This window comes from Bacillus rossius, chromosome 1, assembly GCF_032445375.1.
Source record: "Bacillus rossius redtenbacheri isolate Brsri chromosome 1, Brsri_v3, whole genome shotgun sequence".
Lineage (NCBI taxonomy): Eukaryota > Metazoa > Arthropoda > Insecta > Phasmatodea > Bacillidae > Bacillus > Bacillus rossius.
The window spans coordinates 282,562,267-282,580,833 of record NC_086330.1 but is presented as its reverse complement, the minus strand read 5'-3'; positions in this window follow the sequence as shown (position 1 = coordinate 282,580,833).

Genomic DNA, 18,567 nt, shown 5'->3' with positions numbered 1-18,567 from the left:
AGTTGTTAGGGTTCCACTCATTCATTTTTGTGGTGCTGTAGTGCCATAACTGTCACAGGGTATACTGAAAGCTCCAAAGTCAGGGTATGACCTACTTGGGCCAGATTATTTTCAAATGCAGAATATATTTCATGCAAAGGTAACCTGAATAGGCTATTTATATGTATTACTAGTTTACCTGAGTCAAACAACATAATTTACTCTACTAATTAGTTTATTACATCCGCCAGATCATTTCAGAGTACAATTCTTTACAAATATATTAGACAAGTGAATTTCATAAATTAAATATCATGATGAGCAAAAAATCAACCAATATATGAAGAAATATTTACACTCTTCAGCGGCAAGAAGAAGTTTTTATTTTATTTATTTATTGTTTTAAAATGTCCAAGTCGATTTCAAACATATACAATTATATTGTACATGTAGTATGTATAGGACTCGTCAAGAATATTAAACATTATGAATACACATTTAAGTACAATCATATAAACATAAACAAAAATAATAGTAAAAAAACATAATGTACATCATAAAATAATAATAATAATAATTCATTTTTAGCATAGTTTTGCTTCCATAAAATCATTAATAGAATAAAAACTGAATTCCAACAGAAATCTTTCAGTTTATTTTAAATACACAAAGTTGGTTTTCTGATTTAAAATGTGGTGGAAGTTTATTATAAAAAAACATATAGCAGAGTATCTCGAACTATTAGCAAAACATTTTGTACCTACGATGTTGTAATATATGAAAATTATTCTTTGTTCTAGTCAAATAATTATGTAAATTGAAATTCTGCAGTTCATTCAATTGTAAATGAGCAAATATAAGTAATTCATAAATGTATAACGATGGTAATGTTAAGACACCTAAGCTTTTGAAAAGTTGTCTGTATGAGGTACGATAATTTATATGCATTATTATACACACAAATATTTTCTGTATTTGAACAATTTTAGATGAGTCCGTGGAATTACCCAAAAATATTATTCCATATCGTGAGGTTCAACTTAACCAAAGTAAATAATCTTTAAAGCATTTAGATTAGTCCGTTTTGAAAATGTTCTCATAGCAAATAATATTGAGCCCATTTTTTTAGTTAAATGAGCAATATGAGATTTCCAATTAGGGTTCTTCTCAATATATTTACCTAGTATTTTGGTTGAATTTGATTGAGATATATTATAACAACCATTAATCGATACAGTTGGGTCTTGCAAATTGTATATTATAAGTTATTAAGTTTAAAATGCAGCCACGTTGTTTTTGTGTTATTAAGAATTAATTCATTAGCCTTAAACCAATCTATGATGTCCCTAGTTAAAATTTTAATATTTGCAATTAAACTTAAAGGGTTATCTCCATGTATATATAGGGTATATATATTAGTGTCATCAGCATATAATACAATTTTCCCACTCTTAACATTTTTAGGCAAATCGTTAACGTATACACTAGGGTCTCGATAATCCGAGCTCCGATAATCCGAGTTCCCAATAATCCGAGTCAGTTTCGGGGGTTATGAGAAAGAAAAATATATGAATTTTGCAAACACACATACATGTAGGGACGGCCAGGGCTACGTTGAGAAGAAAGGCCTGATGGGGTGAGTTGGGTAAGTGACTGTACATAGCAGGTAGCGGCCCACCCCTGTCAGAAGTCGCAAGCATCTATTTTTAGAACATTGGGGGAAACCCCTTTTCTCCGTCGGCCTAGATCCTCCGCCCCCTCGTCACTTCCCCGCGTTCCCTCCAGAGGGCAATTTTTAGTTCCCATAAGTTCTTCGCCGTGAGCATATCTATGTAGTTACGTCCCAGTTCTATTACGAACCAGTATGAGTAAAAGAAAACATACTGAAATATCATTAAGTGATAAATTAGAAGCGCTGACGCGGGTTGATAAAGGTGAGCCGCTAAAAACAATTGCGCGTGATTTAGGAGTGAGTGCTGTTACTGTGGGTGACTGGAGGCGCAACAGACAGAAATTGGAGTTATGGCAAACTCAAAAAAATCTTTCTCAGGCTACAACATCCAGATCTCGTATGAAAAAAAGTGAGTACGAAAAAACAAGTGAAGCTTTGTTTTCATGGTTTTTAGCACAGCGGCAAAAAGGTGTCCCTCTTTCTGGGCCTATATTACAAGAAAAAGCGCAGTATTTTCGTAATAAATTACAAGAAGGTGAAAGCAATTTTAATGCCAGTAAAGGATGGCTGGATAAATGGAAAAAAAGATACGGTGTGCGGCAATTGCATATCACAGGAGAAAAGCTTTCAGCTGATGCTGCTGGTGCTGAAAACTATGTTCAAAAATTTCAAAGCATGATCGAAGAAGGGGGCTACACACATGATCAATTATATAACTGTGACGAGACTGGGTTAAATTTTAAAATGCTACCTGACAAGAGTCTAGCATCCAAAGACGAGATTTCCGCTCCTGGGCATAAAAAGAGCAAGGAACGAATTACTGTTATGCCATGTTCCAATGCCTCTGGGACACATAAGCTTCGTCCCTTGGTGATAGGAAAATCAAAAAAACCTAGAGCTTTTAAAAATGTAAATATGAACGCACTACCCGTCGCATACAAAAATCAAAAGAACTCGTGGATGAATACGACCATTTTTAAAAATTGGTTCTTCGAGGAATTTGTTCCTTCAGTAGAAAATTTTTAAAAGAACGACAATTACCGAGAAAAGCACTGTTGGTTATTGACAATGCTCCATCCCATCCAAACGTAGAAGAGCTTTCAAGTGATGAAATTAAAACTGTTTTCCTGCCCCCAAATGTGACTAGCCTCATTCAACCTATGGACCAAGGCGTCATTGCGACAATAAAGAAAAAGTACAGACGCATGCTTCTGACATATATTTTGCAAGAAGAATAAATTTCATTAGTAGATATGCTAAAAACAGTTCATATAAAAGACGTTATCTATTGGTTAGTTGATGCGTGGTCAGAAATTAAACAGGAAACTATACAGAAATCCTGGTCAAAACTTATAAAACCGAGAGTTTCACAAAGTGAAGAAGAAGAAACAGTTGAAGATGACTGTGATAATATGACTCTATTGAATTTAATGGTGGCAATCCCTGGCTGCGAAATGGAATCCAGTGCTGAAGAGGTTAAGAAGTGGTTAGACAGTGATGAAATTGAAGAATTGACAGATGAGAAAATTATTGAAATGGTCAACAACCGGGATGAGGACACCGAAAAAGACGAACAAGAGGAAGAAGAAACCAACAAAAAAATTAGCCATGCAGATGGGTTTCTACGCTTAGAAAAGGCACTAGAATACGTGGAGCAGCAAGATGACGTCACGCCAAATGACGTAATGTTTTTTAAGAAGTGGAGCACACGAGCAGCTGAGAAGCAAGGAGCATTAAAAAAACAAAAAACAATAATAGATTATTTTAAAAAATAATAATTATGTATATATTTCTGCCTTTCAATATGTTTGTATTTTATTTTTATTAAAACATCGACATATGTATTAGAAATTGATTTTGCGTGTTTTTATTCGTATTTCCAATAATCCGAGGTTCTGATAATCCGAGTTGGCCCCGGTCCCATCCAGCTCGGATTATCGAGGTTCTAGTGTATAAGAAAAAGCAAAGGTCCTAGTACAGAACCCTGAGGAACACCAACAGATATGTTTTGCCTATCTGAATGAACATTATATTTTATGTTGGTTAAGGGATCTATATGTTGTACTACGACTACTTGTAAATGCTGGGTAAATATGTATTGTACGGATTAGCGCCAAAAAAAATCTTACAAATATGAAATAACTTTCATTATATGCTATCTTACGTCCTCTTTTCAGAACCGCCTGCGGAGATAAAAAATTCCAAATACTTTTGGAGATATGGCCGTTCTTATTTTGCTATACCAGACGTGTGTAATAATTTGACCGTCGCCATTTTATATTTTGCCGTGTGCGCGTGAATGTCTAAATAACATAAATTTTCCATTATGTAAGGTTAGTTACATTATAAATACTTCAAAATAAACCGAAATTAAAAATAATATCAATTTATTTTACATGTTGTATAGTTTTAAGTATTTATAATGTAACTGACCTGACCTAACAAAATGGGACAAAGGTAGATTAGGTCAGGTCAGCTACATTATAAATACTTTGAAACTGAACAGACATTAAAAATAATAAAATTAATTTTATTGGTTGTTTAGTTTCAAAGTATTTATAATGTAGCTGACCTGACCTAACAAACCGGGAAAAAGGATGAACAGAATAAACTCACGTAAGTTTCTTTTTACATGATGTATTCGTTTACGTGAGAGTCCTAAGATCCACATAAAGTTCTGCCATTCCCGATTACACCCGAATATTCACCTTCGGCCAACCTCGGGATTTATTTATTTTTGCGCAGGAAAAATGAATTGAAATATTAAAAGTGGTCGGATAGGTTAGATACATTAAAACACTTTAAAACCATTTGGATGGTTAGTTAGGTTAGTATAGCTACAATAAAATAAACAGAGAAATATTAATAAATAAACCCGAGGTTGGCCGAAGGTGAATTGTTCGGGTGTAATCGGGAATGGCAGAACTCTATGTGCATCTTAGGTTTCTCCGTTCGGGAACATCGCAAAAAAAAAAAATGATACTTGTAAACAAGCAACCGTTATCGCCGCACGAGTGCACAGGATGAAAATTAAAAAATTTGATATCTCCAAAAGTATTTGGAATTTCTTATATCAGCCGGGTTTAATGAAAAGAGGAAGTTTAAGAGCACAGAATAAAGGTATTTTCGGATTTTTAAATTTTTTTTTAAAAAAAATCCCCAAAAAATGAAGATTAAAAAATTCGATATCTCCTAAAGTAATTGGAATTTTTTATCTCCGCAGGCGGTTCTGAAGAGAGTACGTAAGATAGCATATAATGAAAGTTATTTCATATTTGTACGATTTTTTTTGGCGCTAATCCGTTTAATACATATTTACCTTAATATTTTATGGTTAACACTATCACAAGCCTTACTTAGGTCACAAAATAGCCCAACAGGATGATTCGTTCTGTGTAGGTACATAGTTATAATGCTGATAAATTCATAAAGTGCAGTTATCGTCAATTTACAACGCCTGAATCCATGTTGACTGCCCACTAAAATGTTATTTTTCTCAAAAAATGACATTAATCTATTAAAAATTAATAATTCTAATATTTTTGAGAATGAGGACAGAAGAGATATTGGCCTATAATTCTGACAGGCGTCACAAGGACCTTTTTTATGCAAGGGAATAACTTTGAACACTTCCATAAGGTAGGAAAATAACCTTGCATAAAAGATTCATTATAAACATATAACAATGGGTCAACTATATAATCAATACAAGTCTTTAATAATAAAATCAGGTACAGCATCTAAACCTGATGAACGTTTACCTTTTGATTTATGAACTACTGACAATAACTCCATTTTAGTTACAGGAGATATGAAAATAGAAGACGATGTATAGGTTGTGCCAGAAATGGAGGCTGTATTGTACACATTTTAATAATCTGATGAACACGGAGTTGGTTATGCACTATTTTATAAAAATAATCACTAAACTCATTAGAAAAAAATCTTTGCTCTTCTGGTTTTGAACGACAGCATCTTACTGCACATTTTCGCTCATTGGCATATCGTCCAGACATTTTTATCTTTTCACGTTTTCTTGCTAACCAAATATTTTAAAATGATTTCTAATTTACCAGCTGCAAGTTGTTGTTTACCACTAAACACAACATGGCGCCAGCAAGTCAACCCTTGCGAGTCAAATAAATATCCTACGTTTTTTAGCGGAGTATTTTCAAAGCAAATTATTTTTATTATAATATTGAATAATTTTAAAAATTGATGTAGAAACTTCGTTACAAGCACAAGTAGCTATGCTATACTTGTTGAAGTCTTTAGTGTGATTGTGTGATATAGCATTTAGCGCGGCCACCTGTATCATGGCGAATGACGAACTAACAAAAAAAAGGGTCCATCATAAAAAAAAAGCCTGTGCAACAATTTCCTATTCCAGTTTCCTCCCCATGGCTATCGCGTATCATTATCAAGAAAACAAACATTAATACAGTAGACCATAGAATAATTTTATAACAAGTTGGGAAGAAGAAAAATTACTGTCGAGGCAAAAGCCATGACGCGAATAGTGGTGGCGATTGCAACTATAAGTGAATGGACCCACAATCCAAAACATCGAAAATATCACGAAACGATTTTTCCTCGAGTAGAGCTGAGCGGGGTCGCGGGTCGCGTGACGCTACTATTAAAGGTTCACCTCTATAGATAGTGACTTTCCGTGGGCAATCGCCACCTATTGTGCAGAGACAAGTGACTCACAAATTGCTGCTCATCCAGCAAGACACTAGCGTGACCAATTACTTTTTACGAAATGACATACGGATTTAGCCTAAATGTTATTATTCACCGCGAAATGATGAACAAAACAATAAGTCACTATTTAATTCCACAGTCCCCCTTCCGAGTTCCACTAAATTCAACTTTATTATATTATTATGCAGAATATATTTTTAAAAATATACAGAATACATATTTCATGTTCAAACAATACTGAAAAATCACCGAAGACATTTGGCTTATTTAAATAAATGAAAACAGTAGACTAATTTTAACATATTATTCTTTAAAAAACTGCCAAGCATGATAAATATACCCGAAATTATATTTTCAACTACATTTCTTAAACAAACACCTGGTGCTAGAATCGGCTGCTTGTGCAACCATGTTGACTATTAAATTATTTTATTAATACTGTTTGCAAATTTTTGTTTTATGGAAGGAAAATTTTAATGCTAAACATTGTGTTGCGTGGTCAAACTAGCCAAAAGTAAAAAATAATAATAATAGTGTGAAATTCAGTGTATCAAGATGACCAACAAGTAGTAATTGTATTTACATGTGGTACTCCGTAATTTGTTTTATATTAATATGAATTTATGCAGCATATTTCATTCTTCTGGCCGGATTTGCAACCTCTAATGTGAACAGTTGCACTCATGTATATTTTTCCATGTCCGTACATGTGTGTGTGTGTGTGTGTATGTATAAATCCATGTTCTTTAAGTATCTGAGCCATGACTTGCCACATTGTGTTTTAATGTGTCATGTCCACCATTATGGCCTCGGTCGACATTCAAGGCAGAGAAACAATTTTTATACCAACATGGCCACCTCTCCAAAGCAAGCAGTGTCCCAAAGGCTTCTCTACGCAAGCCTTGTGGTATAGGCGACGATTGGTACCACAACCAAACCTAGATGACACCAATCGTTATTGCCTTTTGTTACAGTGTGTATACATTGTATAGTTGATGTACGATGTTAAATGCTTGACAATGCTATGTGGTCTGAAATGTTAAATAATGACCTTGATTGCTGGTTGCTGGGTGACAGATGATGGCAATTAGGTAAATAAAATTGGAAAATAATACTGCATCTGAAAAGTTATTGCGCTCTCATCATTTCTGAATCTCTCTTCTTTCTTCCTCTGGAGCAGCCTTCGGGAGCTCACTCCAGATACCCTTCACCCCCCACCCCCCTTCCGATAGAGCGGCCTTCGGGAGCTCACTCTAGAATCCTTTCACCCCCCCCCCCCCCCTTTCTGCTGGAGCGGCCTTCGGGATCTCACTCTAGGGCTCCAGCTGACTCCACTTTCTTGTACTTTACCTGACCCCTCCTCTCCTCTTACCAATGCCCAGCAAGAGGGCAGGCAAGAGGCACCCCAAGCGAGACAAGGAGCAGGGAAAGTCGCAGTTGTTGGCCTTTCGACGAGGATACTTCTCGGGTCCTGCGGACTCAGTGGTGCCCAGCCCGGCATACAGCCCCCTCATCCTTATCGACTTTCACCCCCTCCGACACGGCGTCCACCTAGGCCAGGCGTCGCTGACGGCCGACCCGAAGACCTGCGGCCGCAGCCCCTCTCAGCCAGGTGCGCTGCTCGCCTGCAGAAGCTGTTCGGCAACGACGTGTGAGCACTCTACGCCCAGGGAGGTTTTCCCCCCGCCAGAGACTTCCAGCCTTGTCCCCTAGTTGGGGATAAGACAAAGGCTAAGATCTATAGTTTTGCAGCCAACAGGGAAATTATTTTTCCCATGAATAAACATGGTAAACAAACATAATAGACATAGTTTTGTAAAGCAAGCTTTGAATTTTTAAAATATAATGGGAAAAAATTCTAAAAAACAAAATTTATAAAAATTTTACTAAGAAACTTTTAAAACTAAGTATTAAGTATTTATAAAAACTGTACAAGGCCTTCGCTTTGCACACAATGTAAATGAAGTATCTTGAACATTTCTAAGTTGCTTAAATGTTTACATACTGTACAGAATTTAAATTGCATGAGTTTAAAACATGTCATTTAACCGACGCGTGTAGCTGAACCAACAAACGCATGATGTGTGAGTTCAGCATTACGCCGCTAGACATCAGGCACAGTAATCCACGATGAGTTTACAGTTTGCCCGCTAGATGTCCCAACTATCGCAAAGCACAAAACTGCTGTCGGTGACAGTAAGTCGTATTTTGAAGATAGAAAGAAGCTAATCGAAGAAAACTCTTCCATTTCCTTTGAACTATATTTAACATTGGAATATATTTTTCCTAATATTTCACACATATGATTTGACGGTACTCTGTAAAACTTTAATTGTTAATCATTTATTCTCTATCATGGCAAAATTTATTGTATTTATATTAATAGAACTATTGCGTGAACCAAATGTGACCTAATATATAGTATACTTGACGCCGACCGCCAATGCTCCTCTATGTCGCTTAGACCGCTATGCCTCATCAACGTCTCGCAAAGGCATATGCACCGAACGCGCATGTGCGCGCACCAAAGTGTAAATCGTGCTACGAGGCAAACGCGAGGCAAACGCCAGGCAACAAGGAAGGATCCGGCCGGGTGTGGCATATCCCTCCGCCAAACTACAACAAATGTAATTATGTATATTTTCCACGGGTTTTTATTAGACATTATTTTCATCATTTAATATTTCAGCCCTCTTAAAAATTATGTTTCACTGTGCGCCTTGTCCCGAACCTGGCCGGTTCAGTTTCCCGCGAAAATCACACGTTTCCGCGGGAGGACTGGCAGGGGAGGGGGGTCGCTCGCGGTGAGAGCGGAAGTGTCCTTCAGGAGCTCGGAGAGGCCGGCAGCTCCGCGCAACATGGAACCAGCAACTTTTGTTTTCACCGACATGTAGTTTCAATAGTCGTAATCTTTCTCAATCCTTTTCGTACAGTTCCATGGTCGGCCTCAATTTACCATGTGGTATTTCACTTAAATTAATCAGTGCTCCAAGACGAGTGTTCAGCATAATACGTAAGTACTGTGGGGAGTCTACGAGAAGTTACGTCGGCGCTTCACGCAACAACCTAGCCGACCGGCTACATAGTTTCAGCCAGAACGGGGCAGCCAGTAGGCGACACGTGCCACCAAACTTATTAACGAGTCAGTATCTGGGACTAGTCTAAGAGTCAGGTAGAGTCGCCGGAGTTACGGGCCTACGTGTCATTAGCCCAGTGTAATACGTAAAGTGTAATAGTGAAGTGTTTTATTCGTCACGGTATAATATGTCATATTAGGGTTTATTTTGTAACCGCCGCACGGTATAGTGCCACCAAACTTACTAACGAGTCAATATCTGGGACAAGTCTAAGAGTCAGGTAGAGTCGCCAGAGTTACGGGCCTACGTGTCACTAGCCCAGTGTAATACGTAAAGTGTAATAGTGAAGTGTTTTATTCGTCAGGGTGTAATATGTCATGTTAGGGTTTATTCAGTAACCGCCGCATCATGTGCAAGAGTAGGTCCTTCACGCGTAATAAAATCGTGAGCCGCAACTGAGGAAGTGGCTGCGCGTGTGGCTATTCAATTCGGGACAACCGTTACGGCCTGGACGGGCAGCACTATGTATATGGCTGTGCCGTAATAAATTCTTCAGGCATCAATCAGTAATTTTGTGTTCTTCTTCAGGCGTCCCGAGTGGCCATAACAGCTCGGGGGGGCCTACTGCGTTAACCCCTACCTCTAGCCACAAGGCCGAACCTACCCTGAGATCACGAACCATATAAAATATCACGTAAAAACCAGTGGAGGTAGTGGGGACGGTGTCATACTTTCAAAATATATTATACATGAGAGCGGAAATGAAGTGGTTAGGAATCTGAAAGATGTACTAGCAAAACTGTGCTATACCACTGTAGCAGTTGTATGCTTACAAACGTGCAGTGTTTGCTAACACATTTGAATTATTTGGTTTCAAAACCGCATAAACGTTTTTTTCTTTATTTTACTTGTGACAGCAACATGCGTCCTCTTTCACTCCATGGTCCGCTCTGTGAATATCAGGTCACACAATATTTTGAATGTTATTGTAATTTAGGCATTTTAAATCTGTGATTCATGTGTAGGTAGTAAAGTAATTTTTATTTTTTATAATTTAATTTTTTTATAGTTGGTTGGTTTTGTAATAGTATATGCATTCCTTTATTTCATATAATAAAATCATCTTTTACTACTGGAATCTTTACATAATATCTCCAAACAGCAATAACTATTTCTCTACACAGGGCCGCGTCTAGGGGGGGGCAAAAGGGGCATTTGCCCCGGGCCTCACATTCAAGGGGGCCTGAAATTTTATCAAAAAAATATATCATTATTTAAAATGAATTCCCATTTTATATATGGCGTAATAATAACTTGTCTTTAAATTTAGATACCTATTTATTTAGTTTTGTAAAGCATGATTCCACAATAAAACCACACCGTGCTGTAACTTGTATGGTTTTATTTATAACTACCGAGTAAGTCACCGACATCGACGCCGGTCCATGAACCTCCTCAAACACTAGAAGCATGTGATTGTGATGGTAAGTTGCCTTTGACTTTACCACTTTCAAGCTCTGATAACGTTAAAGAAAACACAGAAGTAACTAAAATAGATAATTGTAATCTCATTAACACAACTTCAGAAATTCCCATAACTTCTAGAAACTATGCTAGGACTGAAAGAAGTGTAGAGTTTGATAGTGCAGTGTTAATAGAAGAAATCCAGCAATATCCTGCGGCATGGCCTGGCAATATCACTGACGAAATGATTAGTTATTGTATTGATAAGGGTAAGGATTTTTTTTAGTAATAATGATGGAGACTACACAGCTTCTGCTAGGCAATATCGAAAATGTATTCATAAACTAACATCATCTGCATTTGTGAGAGTTCTTGAAAATGGTTATTGTACTCTAAATGTACAGGAAATGTGTTTTGCTTTGCGTGCAAACTTTTCAGTAATTGTAAACTATCAAAATTTGTAAATGGTTTTTCTAATTGGAAGAAAACAGAGAAAAATTGAGGGAGCATGAAAACAGTATTGAACACAAAACATGTTCTTTAAAATGGGTTTCAAGAAAAAATAAGAAAATGTCAATTTCATCACATTTAGATGCACAAGTGACTGAGACAAATTACTGGAAGAATGTTCTTGTTAGAGTAGTGGCAGTTGTAAAATTTTTGTGCAGTCGTGGTCTTCCTTTTCGTGGTGATAATCAGATGCTTGGATCACCTCAAAATGGTAATTACCTAGGAATTTCGGAACTCCTTGCTCAGTTTGATCCTTTTTTACAGGAACATTTAAGGATACATGGGAACCAAGGAAAAAGTCATGTATCGTATCTTTCTTCTGATATAAGTGAAGAATTCATTGAGCTAATGGGCAACGAAGTTCGGAAACACATGCTAAATGAGATTAGACAGGCCAAATATTATTCACTGATAGTTGATTCTACACCTGATGTTTCCCACACAGATCAGTTATCTTTTGTATTTAGATACTGCCTTAACGGTAACATTTTGGAAAGGTTTTTGTGTTTCATTCCAATTTACAGCCACACAGGAAGAAATTTAAGTGAAGTTGTAACCTGTACTCTAAAAGACAACACCATTGATATCCAGGATTGCCGAGGTCAGAGCTATGATAATGCAGCCAACATGTCAGGAAAATACGAGGGCCTGCAAGCGCACTTTAAATCAATAAACAGCTCTGTGCTGTACGTTCCATGTGCAGCATATTCAGTAAACTTAGTAGGAAAAAACAAACAGTGTTGGTGAATGTATCCATGCAACAAAACTGTTTCTGTTTTTAGAAAAGCTGTACTCATTTTTCACTGCTTCCACTCACAGGTGGTCAGTTCTTGAAGGAGTTATTTCGGAAAGCACAGGAAATAGCGGAAAGCCAAAAATCACTGTCAAGAACTTGTCGGAAACAAGGTGGTCATGCAGAGAAGATGCATTGAAAACTCTCGTCATTCATTATGATGAGATTTTCTGTGCATTTAATGATATGTTCAACGACAAAAATGAAACACAAGTCACAAGGATGGAAGTGAACTCCCTCATGAAGAAAATGCAATATTTAGAATTTGCTTTTATGGCCGTATTTTGGTACGACATTATGGAAGATTCGGTGCAGTAACCAAGCAACTACAGAAGCCTGGACTCGATGTCATAACTAGTCATCAACTAAAGAATTCTTTGAAAGATTTTGTTTCCGATTTGCGAAATAATTTTTATGAAATTGAAGTTAAAGCAACACAACCAAGCAACCATGTATTACAAACTTTTGTAGATACTAGATCTTCCAAAAATAAAAATTTTTTGAATGGAAAAGACGAACTTTCAACTGTTGTAACATCCCGCGAGAATTTCAGAATTTCCACATGTCTATGCATTGCTGATAAGCTCCGCATGGAACTGGAGAAGAGAGCTGCTTCCTACAAAGATATTGCCTCAACATTTGGGTTTCTTTTTAACTTAACTACAGCAAGTGAAGATTAACTCAAATCTAGTACTACCGAGTTGGTCAGAAAATACAGAAAGGATCTGCAGCCTGTTATTACAAATTAATTATTACACTTATCATTTCTCAGAGAGCAACAAGTTGAAGACAGTGTCAGTGGCGTAGCGTGCCATCTCGGCGCCTGGGGCGGGAGACCTATTTTGCCGCCCCCATTCTATAGGTGCTTAATTAAAATTAAATTTCACATGCAATGAGGTACCTTATATTGAAGTTAAAATAGGATGAGCGGTTTTACAAGCGGATTCTACGGGCCTTATGAGCAGCGAAGTCAGAAATAACTTTGTCAAAATCAATATTAACAGCCAATTCTTGTTCAATTGACAATATAGCCAAGTTTGATAGTCTAGCGGAGCTCATAGTAGATCTGAGGTAATTTTTTATTAGTTCAACTTCGAAAAACTTCTTTCACAACTTGCAACACTAATCGCCAAAGTCAAATATATACGAATCAAGATGACTATATTTGGAACCGAAATTCCGAGATTCAGTTTTTGAATGAACTGGAGGAGCTCCAGTGGTCCTTTACAACTTATATCTTCCTCTGATTCAGAACAGGCAACAACAACAAACTGCTGAAGACGCTTCCGCTCCATCTGAAACTCGTCCTTGTCGATGTCTTCTAATACATGGGAAAGATCCCCGAACTTGCTGTCCTATAGTTTCGCTGGCATCAAAAATCCGAACTTGTCCGATATTTCTTGAATTTGCTGGAATAGAGTCGTCATTTCTTGAATGATCTTGTCGAATGATGCGATAATCTCTCGACGGATTTCCTGTTCGTGAGACAAAGCTGCATCTTCAGAAGATTCATCGCCATGCATGCGTTTTTTCCTGCGAATTCTTCTCGTTTTGAGTTCGATTCCGAGTTTTTCGCAGAGAGTCTTAGCAAAGTCAATTGCTTCTTTCACGAAACGGTCTCTACTTTCCACTAAGAGGGTTTTCAAAGCGCAGAGTTTCTGAGCACACTTATTCACACTTAGTCCTCGTTGCTGCAGGTAAATCTGTGCGTCATCTACTTCAGGTAGCACTGCAGCCCAAAAGCCAAGAAAAGTTAGGAAGTTAAATGACTGCATGGCTGTCAGGAGAAGACTGGCTCCCGATCTTGTTTCGGAAGTTTGAGATGAATCTGTTAATTGTTCCAGTACCTCAAGAACTACCTCAAACTTATTTTTAAGCATCTTGACAGCTACATGTCTAGCGCTCCAGCGCGTTTCAGTGACTCGTTTTACTGCTTGACCTGTGACGGCAACCAAAGCGTTCCATCGAACAGTTGATGCGGAAAAGAAGGCAAACAGCTTCTCCAGAGTTCCAAAAAACGTCACGGAATCCACTGATTCAGAAGCAGCGTGTACCCCAGCCAAGTTTAGTGAGTGGTTTGTGCATGCAACGAATATAGCTTTCGGATTCAGTGCTTTAATCCGGGCTTGAACTCCATTGTGGATCCCTGACATTGTGGCAGCATTGTCATAAGCCTGTCCTCTCAGATTCTGTATGTCCAGTCCGTCTGATGTTATCTTCGCGATTATATTGTTGCTGAGATCTTCTGCATTTTTTCCTTTTGGTTCGAAGAAGTCAATGAAAGATTCTACCACGGCGACATTTTCTCCTTCGATATGTATGTATCGCAGAACTTGGCTCATTTGGTCATTGTGGGAGATGTCTGGTGTACTGTCGAAGATTACGCAATAATATTTAGCTTCTTGAATACGACGGATGATGGTGGATCGAACTTGCTGTCCCAGTAAGTTTATAAATTCATTCTGGGTTTCTGGAGATAGATACGAAACTGAGACTCTTGCTCCCAGCTTTATCTTTGTCAGGTGTTCCATTAGAAGAAGGTCGTATTTAGCTAGGAGGTGCACTAACTCCAGAAAGTTCCCGCGATTGCCACTATCATCTCCTCGAATGTCTTCTCGATGTCCTCTGAAGGCCAGATTCTGTTTGGCTAAGAACTGGATAATATTCAGCAACCTGTACAGTACATCCCTCCACTTCTTCTCCTCACTTTCGAAAACTTCTTGTTGTTTCTGATCGATGGTTGCTTTACAGTTCAGGCGAACTTCCAACTCCTTCCATTTCAAGAAGCTCTGTTCATGGCCCAGTCTATTTTCATGGTCTCCTATTCTTGTATTTAGCTTCCACCATTTGTTGAATCCTTCATCAGATGCGAAGTTAGAGCCGGAATTGCCAAACAGCTTGCAAGAAAAACAATACAAGGATTGCCCCTTTGACCCCTGGTGCGAAACTATAATTTGTGGATTTTTGGGATTTAAATTAACGGACTAATAAAACTGAAACTGGGATTTTACGTTCAGCGTGTTTCACCCAATCCCTGCCGACCTAGAAGAAAAAAAGGCGTCGACCGTTAGAAAATGACTTAACTGAGAAGGGCTTGTAAACCCATAATTTGTAATTTGCTAAATTTTTGGTATATTTATTTGCATGTTAAGGTGTGTCAATTTTTTGCTAGATTTCGCCTATGTTAATTGGTATTTACAGCGGTGATACGCCCGGTGCGTATCTATATTTGTATTTGTATTTGTATTAATATGTTCTTATATATTTTTAATGCCTTTTTGGTAATTATATTTAATTTTCGGAGCTCCGAAGTATATGATCAAATTATAATTTTTTGGGGGAATTGTTAAAGTATTTTTTTTAGTATTATTATATAGCTATTTTTTTATAAGTAGTAATAGGGCATGTATTTTATGATGGATGCGCCGATTTGTGATTAAACGATTTTATGATATATATATATATATATATTAAATGTCATATAAATTTTGCATCTTTTTAACTTGCTGCCTCCTCTCACTGTTCGCAAACTTATTAGTATTTTTTAAGCCTGCTATTAGTTTGGGTTTTAATATTTTTTTGGGTTTACCTGCACTCGCGGTACGGGGCAATATAGGAGTTTTACTGTGTCCCGGTTTGCGGAAGTTGTTTGGTTTGCCCTGGGTTAAGGTCAAACTTTACAGTACAATGCGTAGTACTAAATTCAAAGAGAGGCATCGACACGGGCCGACGCGTCAAACAAAAGATTTTGTATGAGTAATTAACATAATAAGGAGTGCCGCTCAACTCGGCTCGCGCGCGCCGGGCGGCGCGCCGTGATGCGATGTTGCCCTTCGTATGTAAACAAACAAACGTTATAAAGAGCTCTGTCAGTGATTTCGCAGTTTTTCTTTTAAATAAATATTAAAAAATAGTCGGTGCGCAAAATTGTAGATAAAAATGGAACATTATAGTGTGTCTGACACATGTAATGAATGAATCATAGATCAGATCTCAACCCGCTTCACCGGCGACCCGCCCCCGCGGGCTGCCGCCCGGGGCGGGCCGCCCCCTCCGCCCCATCCACGCTACGCCACTGGACAGTGTTACATCATTCACACCTCAAAAGGTTTTGCAGCACTTATATAACAGTGATATAATTGATGTATTTCCAAATGTAGCAATAGCACTGCGCTTGTATTTGACATTACCAATCACAAACTGTGAAAGTGAAAGATCATTTTCAAAACGGTCAGTTCTGAAGAATCAATTCCGATCTACCATGTCACAAGAGAGATTAAACTCGTTAGCGGTGATTTCTACAGAACATGATCTTGTGAACAGCATTTCATTTGATGGACTCATTAACTTGTTTTCTGCTAAAAAGGCAAGGAAGAAGTTTATTGTAAAGTGAGTTAGTAAATATGTAATTTTGATTGGTCTGGATCTGCAACTCATAAAATTGTGTAAATATTTGAGAACGATTTAAGACTTTCGTAAATGAAGCAGAGAAATATTGGGGGTGGGTGTTGGCTATGAAATATTACTCCATTTCAACTAGAAAATTTGTTGTTATACATTATTTTGTTTTCCCTGCATAAATATGTTTCATATTTATGCGAATAGAGGCTGCATTTCATTACGGTACTTCTTGTCTTTTTTATGTTAGTTATTACATACATACATGTCAATGCAAATATGAGTTTTTCATATCTGAAAATTATCACTACGATAAAAAAGGGGGGGCCTCGGAATATTGTTGCCCCCGGCCTCGCATTCTCATAAAACGGCCCTGTCTCTACATAAGAAAGGTAAAAATCCAATATATAAAATTAACTTCTTATAGCAGTTAAAAATATATGTATCAAAATAATAAAATACTATCACAATTACAACAGCTAGAAGCACCGAAACAGCTTTTACTGATTTTTAAAATATATATAATGAGACCTATTGCCGTCGTTCGGGCTACTCGTGTCCGAGATCCAGAGTAGTTCCTAGCGAGAAGGCTGGTTTTCTACGGAAAACGTGTCCGGTAGGGCGCCAGGCTAACTCTGTGGCTAACCACGAAGTTGGTCGATGGGTGCGAATGACCCTGCGTGGCCCGCTAGGAAAGGCTGCGGTGGTTGTGGTGTGAGGGATCCCTGGTTATTGATAGACTACTGGCCCTACACAGAATAGCACGCTGATCTCTAACTGGATTGGGGAAGTCCACAAAAATAACATACACGAGTCTGGTTTGCACTGTCGTATACACGTCGCGCACAGAGTGTGCGGAGTGGACGTTTAATTGGAATTGGCAGTTACACTTGCAGTTACAGTTACTCTATTTTTCTTTACACAAATTACACTATGTTGACACTGGGCACTCTGACGCACCTTCACTAATATTAAGTCCTCACGCCAGTCGAGGTTGAGGGGAGTTCGATTAGAGTCGGCCAATCCCGTAAATTGCGAACGGCGATGTCCGGGCCCACCTATGTGGACTGCGGCTCGCTATGAAATTCATTAAAAGTCTTTAAGTCGCAGTGGCCGGTGTCTGTGCTCTTCAGCGATTAACCAAACTTCTGTGATTGCGGGAGTCGGCCCGCGCTGTATGCTGCACTGCCTCGCGTAATGCGTTGTGCGGGGAGTTTACGTTTAAGCGGCTGGGATAGGCCCTACACTGTAAAAGGACCGGGCGCACACGGGGAGTTAATTGCAAAAAATATTTGGAGAGTTACTATAATTACCAGTAATGAAATCAGTGAAGACAATGGTTGAAGGCTGACATCTTACCGACCATTGCCTCTAAGCCCGTGCGGAGCACCAGATCCCGTTTTCGGAGCGCACCCCTAGCCCAGCCAGAATGAGTCAAACCAGCGCCCTGGGCCTGACCTCAATAAACTCGTATAAACTTTAGGACACGAGACCCCGGGACTCGATTTCATAAAACAATCAATGAATGAGACACTAGAACAATAGTAATTATTCATAAGCATTAAGCAAGTGCGTCGTAGGTAATCTGTGCGAGCACCGCACGCACGAAGTGGGCAACGAACCTCATTACCAGTCGCCGCGGCTACTGGCATTAATTACAGTGCCCGTGAACATGATCAATTCAGGTTAGAAGAAATCCAACCTAAACAATTTACATTGAGACAATTTGCCACTATATTGACAGTCGTCAACTTGGTGTGATATTTCAAATCATTAAATAATACAAAACAGCTGTTAAGCCTTAAGCACCCAATTACCAGGTGCTAGATTTTATTTAAGCTCCAGGAATGTGTTTTTTGTTATAATTCAACCAATTAATATAAGTTTTTGGCGCCGTCTCACAAGGGAAGTGAAAGTCCCCCCCCCAACCCATGCCCGCGAGGCAGCCATGTTCGGCAGTCTCGTACCAC